Genomic DNA, 12,726 nt, shown 5'->3' on the forward strand with positions numbered 1-12,726 from the left:
GTGGAAAATTTAGTAATAAACATCAGGGCTTTTAATCTTTGTCCATAGCTTTTTTGATTCTCCCTTTGTATCCTTCAAAGACCATGAGAGGAGAGGATCAACAATGACAGAATTTTGTTTTGTAGGTGCTTTTCTCTGCAGCAAGTATCATTCAAGCTACCAGGAAACACTGTGCCCTGCATTTAAATAACTTCCCCAGGAACTATTCCCATGTCATGGAAAGTTTTTTGTTGATTTTGTTGAAAGTTTTTATTGAAATCAACAAAAAAAATCAACAAAAAACTCTCTTACATTTCAAAAGATGAAAGGAGCTCTCATTTGAGGATATTCTATCTATGTTCCAATTTCTGACGAAATCCCTAAAGTGAAATGAAAAACAAACTACCCTCTTGAATGAAAGTAATTGTTAGGAAAGGAGACAACCTGGAAATGTGTGTTTCACAGACTGTGTGTGTCCCCATAATATAACCCTTTAACTGCTTTAAGAGCAATATTTTTCACTGTGGAAAATGGGGAGTAATTTTGATGCTGCTTCTAATCAAGGAAATTAGAGCGAGGAAAACTTTGAAGGCCTCTGTTTCCACGTCTCGCCACTGATGCTTTGTTGTTCATCAGAACTTCACAAATGGCCTTGTGTGGCTCTATGTTAGGTTGTTGAATCATAGGGCTGGATGCCAACATGTTTGCTCTGTGCCTTTGAGCAAATGATGTGGTTCCCCTTTGACCCATCTATGAAATGGTAAGAAAGAATGAGTGATTTATAAACATAGCTCTCTTGTGTGCCATGACACAAAGCATCAAAAGATTTTTAACCAGAGAATTGAACTCAAAATAGTGCTTGTTATGTTTTTATTACTTTTCTAAATCACTGGTTGAAAAGAGCGTCATTTTTTGATACAAGGTTCTTGCAATTATTAACATGTAACTATATAACACTATATTTAACATGTTGATCTATTCACATCTATCTCTTGCCACTACCAGGGTATCATGTTGGTGAGGGCCACTAATAAAAAATATTGCAAATCAGAACAAAGAATATCAACTGAAACCCTTTTCCGATAATCAAGAAGACTGATAAGGGTTAGAATAATGCCGAAGGGCAAAGGACATTGGCCTTACAACATTATCTACTTGATTTGTACTTGCCTTTTTGATTTGACAGAAAAAGGTGCAAATAGTGTCTGCTGCCCTTGGAAAGGGGGCTTCCATATTACCCAGTGCTAATTAAAGAATTTCAATTTTCAGCATCTACCATAGATTAATAAATAACATTCTGAACCAGGCTCAAAATGGGTGATTAATGTTTGCTTTCTTAAGGGGGGGATTCAGGTGAACAGAGTTTGTTTCATATCTGTATAGAAGTAGAAGTGAGGATGAGAGGAAGGGGACATTTTCAGCAGAGTAGTAAACCTTAGCCAAAAAGGTGTTGGTGTCTGAGGAGTATAAAGATACCAGGCTGGTGCACCAGTAATTGTGGTTTCGGACCATGAATTTTAAATCATTATAACTAGGCTCAAACACATCTTTATTCATCAAAGTAGAAACCATTACAATCAACACATTTTTGCCAATGAGAAATAATTTTGTTTATTCCTGTAACATAACAATCCATGCTTCGAGATTTGACAAACACTTGGAAAGCATTTTCTGCATCCCGCTGGTTATGGAAGTGTTTTCCCTGCAAAAAGTTGTTGAGATGGTTGAAGAAGTGGTAGTCGGTTAGTGAGAGGTCAGGTGAATATAGCGGATGAGGCAAAACTTCGTAGTTCAATTCGTTCAACGTTTGAAGCATTGGTTTTGCGACATGTGGTTGGGTGTTGTCATGGAGAAGAATTGGACCCTTTCTGTTGACCAATGCCGGCTGCAGGCGTTGCAGTTTTCGGTGCATCTCATCGATTTGCTGAGCATATCTCTCAGTTGTAATGGTTTCACTGGGATTCAGAAAGCTATAGTGGATCAAAAACAGTGCAGATCACAGAGCAGATCACAAACAGTGACCATGATATTTTTTTGGTGCAAGTTTCGCTTTGGGAAGTGCTTTGGAGCTTCTTCTGTGTCCAACCACTGAGCTAGTCATTGCCGGTTGTCTCATGAAATCCACTTTTCGTCACACGTCACAATCCGATCAAGAAATGGTTCGTTGTTGTTACGTAGAATAAGAGAAGATGACACTTCAAAATGACGACTTTTGATTTTCAGTTAACTCATGAGGCACCCACTTATCGAACTTTTTCATCTTTCCAATTTGCTTCAAATGCCCAACAACTGTAGAATGGTCGAGGTTGATTGAGTTCTTTGGCAACTTCACGGGTAGTTATAAGAGGCTCAGCTTCGATGATTGCTCTCAGTTGGTTATTGTCAACTTCCAATAGGCGGCCACTATGCTCCTCATCTTCAAGGCTCTCATCCCCTTTGCAAAACTTCTTCAACCACCATTGCACCATATGTTCCTTAGCGGTTCCTGGGCCAAATATGTTGTTGATGTTGCAAGTTGTCTCTACTGCTTTACGACCCATTTTGAACTTGAATAAGAAAATTGCTCAGATTTGCTTTTTGTCTAACATCATTTCCATAGTCTAAAATAAATATAAAATAAATAGCAAGCAATAAGTCATTAGCAAAATAACATAAAGCAAGAGTGCGCATTAAAACGATGTATAACATAACCACATTTATTTAAGAATGTATTCCAATATCAAATGGCAAATTTCAACAATGCAAAAACTGCAATTACTTTTGCGCCTACCTAATATTATTGAACTAATGCTTTCACCATTCATTATACTTATAATTATTAAGCATTTGTTTATAAATACATACACCAGCAGAAGGTTTTCTTAATGTCTTACTGGGTACAGTGGAGAATAGTACTGGAATCCTGATGATGATGGATATTAATAGATGGCATCCATTACCTAGAATACAGCATACACTCTGAAAGTCAATTATTGTGTTACCTGCTTGGTCATTTTGAGGAGGAATGGTTCATTCATTTGAGAAAGATCTTGGGAAGATTCTAGAATTAAAAAAAATTTAATCACTGCTTTTGAGCAGCTTTCATTTTGGTAGGAAAAACAGTCCTCTCCCACATTTTCTCCACTATGGATTAAATTAATAAATTGTCAGTGTTTAAATGGGACTGAAGAACCTGACACTTACCATTCTTCCCTTATTGCGCTGAGATGGGTTCCAGCCTCATCTTTATAACCACAGGCTCTGTGACTTTAGGCAAGTCGTTTAATTTCTTACTTTCCAAAGTCTGCAAAGTGGGGCACATGGAGAGTTGGTTGACATGTTATACAAAACTTCAAAGAGCCTTTAGAAGGTATAAACCAAGGAATGACGAGATGTGACTTGCTTTTTAAAAGCTGACTCAGTGAGCAGACTCACTTTGTGTGCTATGTTTGGAAGCTATTGCAAAAAATCAAGTGAAAGATGATAGGAGCTCGGACTAGGGTGGTGGTAGGAAACATCGTGAGAAGTGGTCAGATTCTGGATGTATTTTGAAAGTGGGGTCAACTAGGTTTCTTTGTCAGGTCGTCTGTGGAACATGGGCAAAAAAAGGAGCCAAAGATACTTCCAAAGTTTATGGCCTCGATAGGTAAAATTATGGAATCATAACAGCTGAGATAGAAAGATTTCAGGTGAAGCAGAATGGTGTATGCATGTGTGTGGTGGGGGGTTGATTTGCAGCTCAACTTTGACGTATTAAATTTGACATTTCTACTCTTTTTTTTCTTCCATATTTTGGATGGCAGTCTTAGCCAAATTACCCCAAGGCTGTTAAATAGGCAAAGAAATAATGAAAATAGTTTGGCCATTAGAGTCCTAAAGATGTGGACTCTGGTGCCAGCTCCTGCGCTTATTGGCTTTTGGAACTTGGGGAAGACATATTAAGCTAGTAAGTTTCAGCTTTAAGCTCTGTAAAATGAACACAATGATATCTGCAGAAGTATCTAAATTAAATACCATAAGCAAAACAACTTTCATATAGTGTATAATTAATAAACGTTTTATTATTATTATTAAACAATGCAAACTATTGTTCCAAACATAGCTGGTGAACCATGACTTTCCAGATGTTACTCTGAGCTCTGCTCTCCATCTGCCCTTGAATTTCAGACCCCAGAGCAAGCGTTCCTTCACCTGCCTACCTTCCTGCCTTAATTGGTATGGTATGCTGTTCCTTCTCTTTCCACCCACAGATCTACAACCCCTATTTCCTCAGCAGAGACCCGGCCTTAAAGTCCAGACCCACAGATTTTGTTTTTACTGGTAACTAATCCAATACAGGGGGAAGAAGTCATATTCCTAATGTCCTTCTTTAAGAAAGAATGACAGTAAAGGTGGGGCCTTCACACCTTGAGAGTGAGTGGTGAAGACAGAGTCATAAAGACCCAGCCCTTACGGCAAAGGAACTGAGAACAAAGTTGAGAAAAATCAGGCAGGCCAGCAAGAGAGAACTTCGGGAGATCCACAGGAGCAAGATGTCGCTCATCTTCCTTTTGCTAAGTGCTCACCTATTTGAGGATCCTGGCCTTATGCAAAAGTCTCAATTCCAATGAATGCCCCACTTCATGAAACAGCAGATCAAGTCTCTATAAAAACAAACAAACAAACAAACAAACAAACACCCATTCCCTTACTGCTGAGGCTTACATCAGCATCCGATTTCCGGTTTTTGTTGTTGTTATTGTTTTTTTGTGCGCCTATGGATTTTACATTTTATCTGGAAAGCTCAGCTAAGAATGCTTGCAGACATTAGCACCTTCATAAACATCTATACATTTTGTACATATCATACTCATACAATATTCAGCCTCTCTAGGTGCTTATTGGGAGGATTTCTACATTATCAGTCTACATTTTGCCTGGAACATCAAAAGAAAAGAATTCCTCCTCAAACAAACATTGACATGGATTTGACACTCATTTGTTTTTCCTCCTTCACTCTGTAAGGCTTTCTATTGCCACAAGCCAAGGACATTGTGTATTCAACTTTCATATAATGCTACATGTTGAGACCATGAAGGGCACTCATGAGACATGTACAAGAAGTCTTTACCTACCAAAAAAAATCTGTACCAACTAGGAAGTTAAGTTGATTGGAAAATAATCAATATGATTCTATGAAAAAAATTAATGAAAATATTACTTTTTCCATTTCAGGTTCAGATTTCTTTTTCTGAATTTTTACTTTGACAAGTAAAAAGAGAATTAAAAATACTTAAATTGTGGAGATGACAATAAATTTAGTTTGGTAATTAATATAGTTTTATTTACTTTTTTGGATTTCAAATATTGCTGGCACTTCTTAGAATGTGAGATGATAAAAACATTCATGAAAGTCATTTAAATCAGTGAAAGAAATATCAAGCAACAGAATTGTTGCATAATGTAATTGCATACTCAGTTGATATGGTAAAATGAGAGATATTAAGTTAGATATTTGGAAAAATATAGAAAGGATTAATAAAACTAAGACTGTTTTAGCAAAACAAAAGAGAAAGAAAGAGAGAGAGAGAGAGAGAGAGAGAGAGAGAGAGGGAGAGAGCAAAGATTCAAATAAATAAAATTAGAAATGAAAGAAGGGACATTACACTTGATTCCTCAAAAACACAAAGGATAATAAGAGACTACTATGAACAATTATAAGCCAACAGATTAGAAAACCTAGAAGAAACAGAAAAATTCCTGCAAATATACAACCTACCAAGACTGAGTCATGAAGAAATAAAAATCTGAACAGACCAACAATAACTAAGGATATTGAATCAGTAATCAAAAATCTTCCAGCAAGCAAAAGTTCAGGACCATACACTTTCACTGGTGAATTCTACCAATATTTAAAGAATTAATATCAATCATTCTCAAGCTCTCCCCTCAAATTGAAGAGGAGTGAATACTTACAAACTCATTTTACAAATCCAGTATTACCCTGATAACAAAGCCAGATAGGGACACTACAAGAAAAAAACCAAACCAAACCAAACAAACAAACAAAAAAACTATAGGCCAATATCGCTAATGAATATAGATACAAAATTATTAACAAAATATTAGCAAACCAATATGTATAATACATACATACATACATACATAGCACAACTTCTTTATTCATTCATTCACCAAAGGACACTTAGGTTCCTTCTGTGTCTTGGCTATCGTACATAATGCTATGTACGATAAACATTGGGTGCCTGTACTCTATAGTGGTATGCTTAGATTCCTTTCTCTTTGTCTTTTGTGTATTTACTACAAGTTTGTGCTTTGTGGTTACCATGAGGCTTACATAAAACCAACTTATATATAAGTGTATTTTAAGTTGATAATAACTTAAATTTGATCACATTCTAAACTCTACATTTTTAATTCCCCCTCACATTTTTTGATGTCATATTTTAGATTGTTTTGTCTTGTGTATCTATTAACCAATTATTGTAGTTACAGTTATTCTTTACTACTTGGGTCATTTAATCTTTATACTAGCTTTATAAGTGATTAATACACCATCCTTACAGTGTTAGATTATTCTGAATCTTCCTATGTATTTGCCATTTTCTAAGGGATTTATATTTTCCTGTTTTCCTGTTACTAATTAGTACCCTTTCATTTTGGCTTAAAGAAGTACTTTTAACATATCTTATAAGGCCAATATAGGGAGGATGAACTCCTTTAGCTTTTGCTTGTCTGGAAAACTCTGTATCTCTCCTTCAATTCTGAAAACAACTCTGTTTGGAGTATTTTTGGTTGGTAGCTTTTTTTTTTTTTTTTTCTTTCAACACTTAGAGTATATCTTCTGGCCTGCAGAGTTTCTCCAGAAAAATCTGCTCATTGTCTTACAGGAGTTCCCTTGTAAAAAGTTGTTTTTCTCTTGCTGCTTTTAAGATTTTATCCTTGTCTTCAAATTCACTTTTCCTTTCTTCCACTTCATGTAATCTGCTATTGAACCTCTCCAGTGATTTTTCAGCTCAATTATTGTATTCTTCAGCACTAGGGCTTCTATAAGAAAGTATTATGGTACTTTCTTATGTTTTCTATCTCTGTTAATGTTCTCACTTTGTTTATCCATTCTTCTCCTAAGCTCAGTGAGCATCTTTTTGACTCGAATTTTAACACTTTATGAGGTAAATCACTGATCTACATTTCATAAAGGTCTTTTTCTGTGGTTTAATATTGGTCTTTTTGTGTAGAACATGTTCTTTCATTTCTTTATTTTTCTTGCTTCTCTGTGTTCGTTTCTATGCATTAGATAAAATGGCCACTTTCCCCAGTCCTGAAGGAGTGACCTTGTGTAGGAGATGAATCTTAGTGTTCAACACTGCTCTAGCTCTTGCTCATCTCTCAAACATTTGTGATTGTTTAAACAGCTTACTTTATTTTTAGTGACGGCCAGTAGTTGAGGGTGTGCCAAGACCTGTCAGTGTCCCAAAGGGGAGGATCTGAGTCACCACCGAGATTCAGGCTGATTAGAAGTTAGACTCTGAGACAGCAGCTTTTAAAGTATGCAAATATACCTATTTTAGGGGAAGATTGGGAGATCAGCATTTCTGTCTGCTCCCTCTGCACTGAGCCCCAGAGCGATAGCTGGTTGAGGACTATTTCTTTGTTACCATCCTGTTGAACCTGTGAATACAAGCCCTGGTAGCCACTAGAGCCAGCTTATCAAGGGATGTGTCCTGTGAGCATCGAACAGAAAAGTCAGGCAGTCAGATGTGTACACAACCTCCTTTCTCGGAGACACTGATGACCTAGATGGGACAGAGCACAAAGATGGCACCTGCCAGCCTCCCCAGTCTATAGAGAAGAGTATGGCTTGCTCCTAGTTCTATGTTCAATTAGAAACCTGCCCCTCAGACCACAGCTATGAAGATAAGCTTATAGGTCTCTTTCACATTAAGACTGTGGGTGCATTTCGTTCTGCTGTCTCTGTTGTGCTTTTGGGGGAGTAGCCAGTTAAGAACTGTTTCTCTGTTTATGACAGTTCCACAGGACCTGCAAGTACAAACTCTGCTGACTATCAGAGTCAGACAATTAGGAGTCGTCCCCTGGGTGACAACCCACCATGAGATACCAGTGACCGGAGTGAGTTAGAGGGAAAGCACAGAATGCTGCCCACGAGCATCCATCCTCAGAGAACACCTTAGTAGCCCCTAGATGTGTGCCAAACCAGAAGTCTGCCCCTCAGGCCAAAGCTTTAAGATAAGCAAATAGTCCTCTTTCAGAGAAAGACTGGGGTTGTATTTCAGTCTGCTGTCTCTGCACTGTGTTCTGTGGTTGGTAGCCTGCCAAGAACTATCTCTTGATTTATTACAGTCTCATGTGACCCATGAATGCAAGCCCTGCTGGCCACCAGAGCCCGGTGATGAAGAGGTGTTCCCTGGGTGGCAGCCACAATACTGGGGTACAAGGCATCAAATTCAGGTAACCAGACACATGCACAATCTTCCCTCTGGGAGATTCTGACTCTCTGAAGAGCAGAAAGGGAGAGCAAGAAGATAGTGCCATCCCTACAATGTCCCCGGAGAGGATTACAGTTGGCTCTTAGATGTGTTTAATTAGAAGCCTGCACTTCAGGCTATAGACCTTTCACGAAAAGACTGGACAATTCAGTCTTTTGCATTTCTGTTGTGCCCTTGGGGTGGTAGCTGGTTAAGAATTCTCTGTTTGTTATAGTCCCGTGGGACCTATGAGCATAAGCCCTGCTGGCAACCAGAGCCAGGTAATCTACAAATGTGCCCTGGGTAACAGCTACGAAAATTAGGGTGCCAGATGAGTGTACAAACTCCTTTTCAGGAGATACTGGCAACCTGGAGCAGGATAGAGAGAGAGCACAAAGATTGGTGCCTTTCAGCTTCCATCTTTGGAGAGTATTTCCTTAGGCCACTAGATGTGTGTTAAATTATGCCTGCCCCTCAGGCTGATGCTTTTGGATAAGCAAATACGCCTGTTTCGTAAAAAGTCTGGGTGCTTTTCAGTTGGCTGCCTCTGTGCTGGGCGAGCCTTTTAAGAACTTCTCAGTGTGCCTCGTGGGTCTTGTGGACACAAGCCCTTTGGGCTTTCAATCCTAGATGTCTTGGGGACTCATCTCTCAGGTGCAGGTCTAAAAAATTGGGGTGCCAGGTGCAAAGCTTTTTCTCCTCAGTGAGATTTTCGGGATTGTGGGTTCCCTTCCAATTGTGAGTCACCATGCTGGGGTTGAGGGTTATGGTAAAAATGTATCTCATCCTTTCCTACTTTCTTTAATGTGTTTTATTTTTTCTCTCTCTCTCATTCTGATGTGCGGGAGTTGTTTAGCTAGTTTTGGGGGTTTTCTACAAAGGAAATTGTAGAAAATGTAGCGGTATATTCTGTTTGTCTCTGGGAGAAGGTGAATTCACGATCCTTCTTCGTAGCCATCTTGAACCGGTACTGGCTTTGTTTCTAATCCCTGAATATTTCAGAGTTGACTGTAGGAAGTTTCTATGTCTTTAACTTTGCCTCCTATATTCTAAAAATGTACTTATTTTTCTATAAATGACTTTTTAAAAATCATCTTCCTACTGAGCTCTTTTGCATTGTCAGTTTTTACTCTAATAAACTTTATGGTTTCACTAGGGAGAGGCAGCCATGTGTGGACACATATTCTTCAGGATGCACTCAATAAATTTGCTGTCCAAAATTAACATAGCAGAATAATGCATTTCTATTTACTTATTCCTTCATTGTGTATGATTAGACAGGCATGAAAAGATTCATGTGAAAAGTTATGATCTCCATAGGAAATTCCCTGAACATTTTCTATTTTCCTCTTCTGATAAGGTTATCTTTCAAGATTATTCAGTTAGAAGGATGGAGACTACTCTCTGTTCAGCCTTGTGTTACCCTAGATAAAGCACTCTAATCTGTAGGTCAAGAGACTGCCTGCCTGTTCTGATTTGGGGGGACTTTTAAGGACATTGTCGTCAGATTTGATTCATTCATTTCAGCTTGGATTCTAGAAATGTAATGAAATCTACAAGTGATTCAAAAATCAATAAGCAGAACAAATTGAAGCCAGGGTTTGCTGATTGTAAGATTGGCATTTCCCAAGTTCCTGCTTTTTAGATGCATCATGGTCATTGTTGGGGAAAAACAAACAAACAAACACAACCCTGTATCATCATGGAAAATAAAGTGAATTATGAGAAAAAAGATGACATTTGCAATTCTGTAACATGCTGACAAAGTTGTTCATTGCAAATATACCTCCATCTTACATATGACTACTTTTTTTTTTTTTTGAATAGTAAGATCATATGCATTTTGTCCAGATTTCTTAGGTATTTTTCTGACAACTCAAATTTAACACATTTGAAATCAAATCTGGAAAAAAATATGGATTTTAAATGCAAGACCCAATTGAAATTTCAGTTCATTTTATACATCAGCCAGAGTTGGGTTACTTAATAGATCTGAGGCCTCAATTCCAATAAAAATATTAACAGATGCAACTCAAAGAGCTGTCGTGAAAATTTATAAGACCCAATATGCAGAATGGCACAGTGCTGGCTCTGTTTCTATTCAACTTCCATTTCCCATACCTGACCAAGTTGTTCATCAATTCCCAGTGGAAAAGAATTTGAATTAAGTCCAGAATTGGGGAATAATCCTTACAACTTCTCTTCGCCTCACTCTTCTATATTAATTGAGTCTGAGGTGTTTTTTTTTTCTTCCTCATAGTATTTCTTTAGTCTTCTTTTCTCCATCTCCAGTGTCACTAATGAGTTTTCTTGCAACTGAACATTTTATTAGGTAATCGTTAACTTCAATCTTCCTCTTCCATTACTTCCTCCTGCCTATCCATTTTGGGGCTTGCTTTGCTGTTATTTTTCCAACTTCTAAAGATGAATGCTTACTTAGCTCAATAAATGTTAACCATTTTTCTTTTCTAACATAAGCTTTAAGGCTGTAAAATTACCTCTTAGGATTTTAACCACATCACACATATTTTGGTATAAAGTGTTTATTGAGTTCTAAATATTTTCTCATTTTCATTATGATTTCCTCTAGATATATGAATCATTTGGATGTATGTTTCTAATGTCCAAACATATGGAATTTATTCAGCTATTTATTTTTTTTGTCATTATTTCCAGCCTAATTTTATTGATGTCAGAGAAAAATCTCTATGGTTCCTTTTCTTTGAAATATGTCTGGTTTTATTGTCCAGTTTGCAGTCTGTTTTTGTAAATGTTTCATGTAGGCTAGACAAAACAAAAGTATATCCTGTTGTTTTGTGGGTTAGGGTTCTATACAACATGTCCATCAAATTTAGCTTATTATTTTATTCAAATATTCTATAACTCACTGATTTTCATCTGCTTAATCTATCAGTTTCATAGGCAAATATTACTAACATATATAGAGTGAAACTCACAGAACAGAGGAAATAATTGTGTGTAAAAATCTTCCACTTTTTTAAGTGACTACATTTTAAAAATAATTGATTATATATGATGAATTGAACTTGAACTTGCAGTTTTTATCAAGTTATTGTCTTTATTTCTATGACTACCTATGCCTCAAAGTCCATTTTATCTAATATTTACATAGTTTTTCAACAGTTTTCTTTTGGTTACTATTTGATTAAACATAATGTCTAATTCTTTTATTTTTAACCTTTCTGTGTTCTTATCTTTTAAATATTTGTTTGTGTAAAGTTTATACCTAAGTTTGGTTTTTATATTACTTCATCTGTATTTGTGTGTGTGTGTTTTTAAACTGATAAGAACAGATGCTACACTTGATCTTAGCCAAAAGGCTGAGAAGCGATGTGTGTGTGTGTGTTTTTAAACTGGGGAATTTAAGTTATTCATATTTATTGTGATTACCAGTTGTTTTGATTTATAGGTATCATATCCTTTTATGCTTTCAATTCTGTTTTTTCTGTTTTATTTTCTTTCCTTTGGGCTGATTGAATAATTTCTTTTTCCTTTGGATACATTGCGTTTTATTTTTCCTGTTTTCCTCTATCAGTTTGGAAGTTTTACACTATTTTTACTTTAGAGGCTAGCCTAGATTGCATGAATCTTAACTTTTCAAAATCTAACATTAACAATGCCCTATTTGCTTTTTAAACAATACAAAAATTCAGAAAACATTAAATTCATTTAAACCCACTCCCAAATTATATACTATTATTTAATATGTTTTATTTTCATTTTGTTTTACGATATTAAAATATTACTTTGTACAATATTATTAATACTCAATATTTGTTTATATTTATCTATTTATTTAACAATTTATTTGTTCATTATTTCTTTTTGCTTCTCAGACATCCCATTTGGCATCACTTTCCTTCTAACTGAAATATCATGTAGAACCAGCTTTAGTCAAGGTCTGCTGAAATAAACTCTATGCAATGTTATCTTTTTCTGAAAATGTATTTGTATTACCCTCAGTTTTAAAGATATTTTCACTGTCTATAACCTTTCAAAATAATTTTTATTGAAATATGTAGATGATTAACAATTCATGAGTATTCAGTTTGGTGAATTTCACAAACTGGATACTTCTGAGTAAGCACTACCTGGATTAAGACAAAGGACATTTAGAGTCCCCTAATAACTTTTTTCTCCCTTCTTTCCAGAGGTAACTTCTATTCTGATATCTAACACCATGGATTAAAGTCACTTGTTTTCAAACTTTATATAAATAATTTTATACAGTATGTATTCTTTGGTTTCTCCCTTATTTTGT

The 12,726-nt window shown here is 36.3% G+C and overlaps 1 pseudogene; it reads right to left on the reverse strand.

The window, feature by feature from the left end:
* Positions 1-11,679: 11,679 nt before the first annotated feature.
* Positions 11,680-11,797, reverse strand: LOC117031390 (uncharacterized; annotated as a pseudogene).
* Positions 11,798-12,726: the final 929 nt, after the last annotated feature.

The sequence above is a fragment of the Rhinolophus ferrumequinum genome, chromosome 11 (assembly GCF_004115265.2).
Source record: "Rhinolophus ferrumequinum isolate MPI-CBG mRhiFer1 chromosome 11, mRhiFer1_v1.p, whole genome shotgun sequence".
NCBI lineage: Eukaryota > Metazoa > Chordata > Mammalia > Chiroptera > Rhinolophidae > Rhinolophus > Rhinolophus ferrumequinum.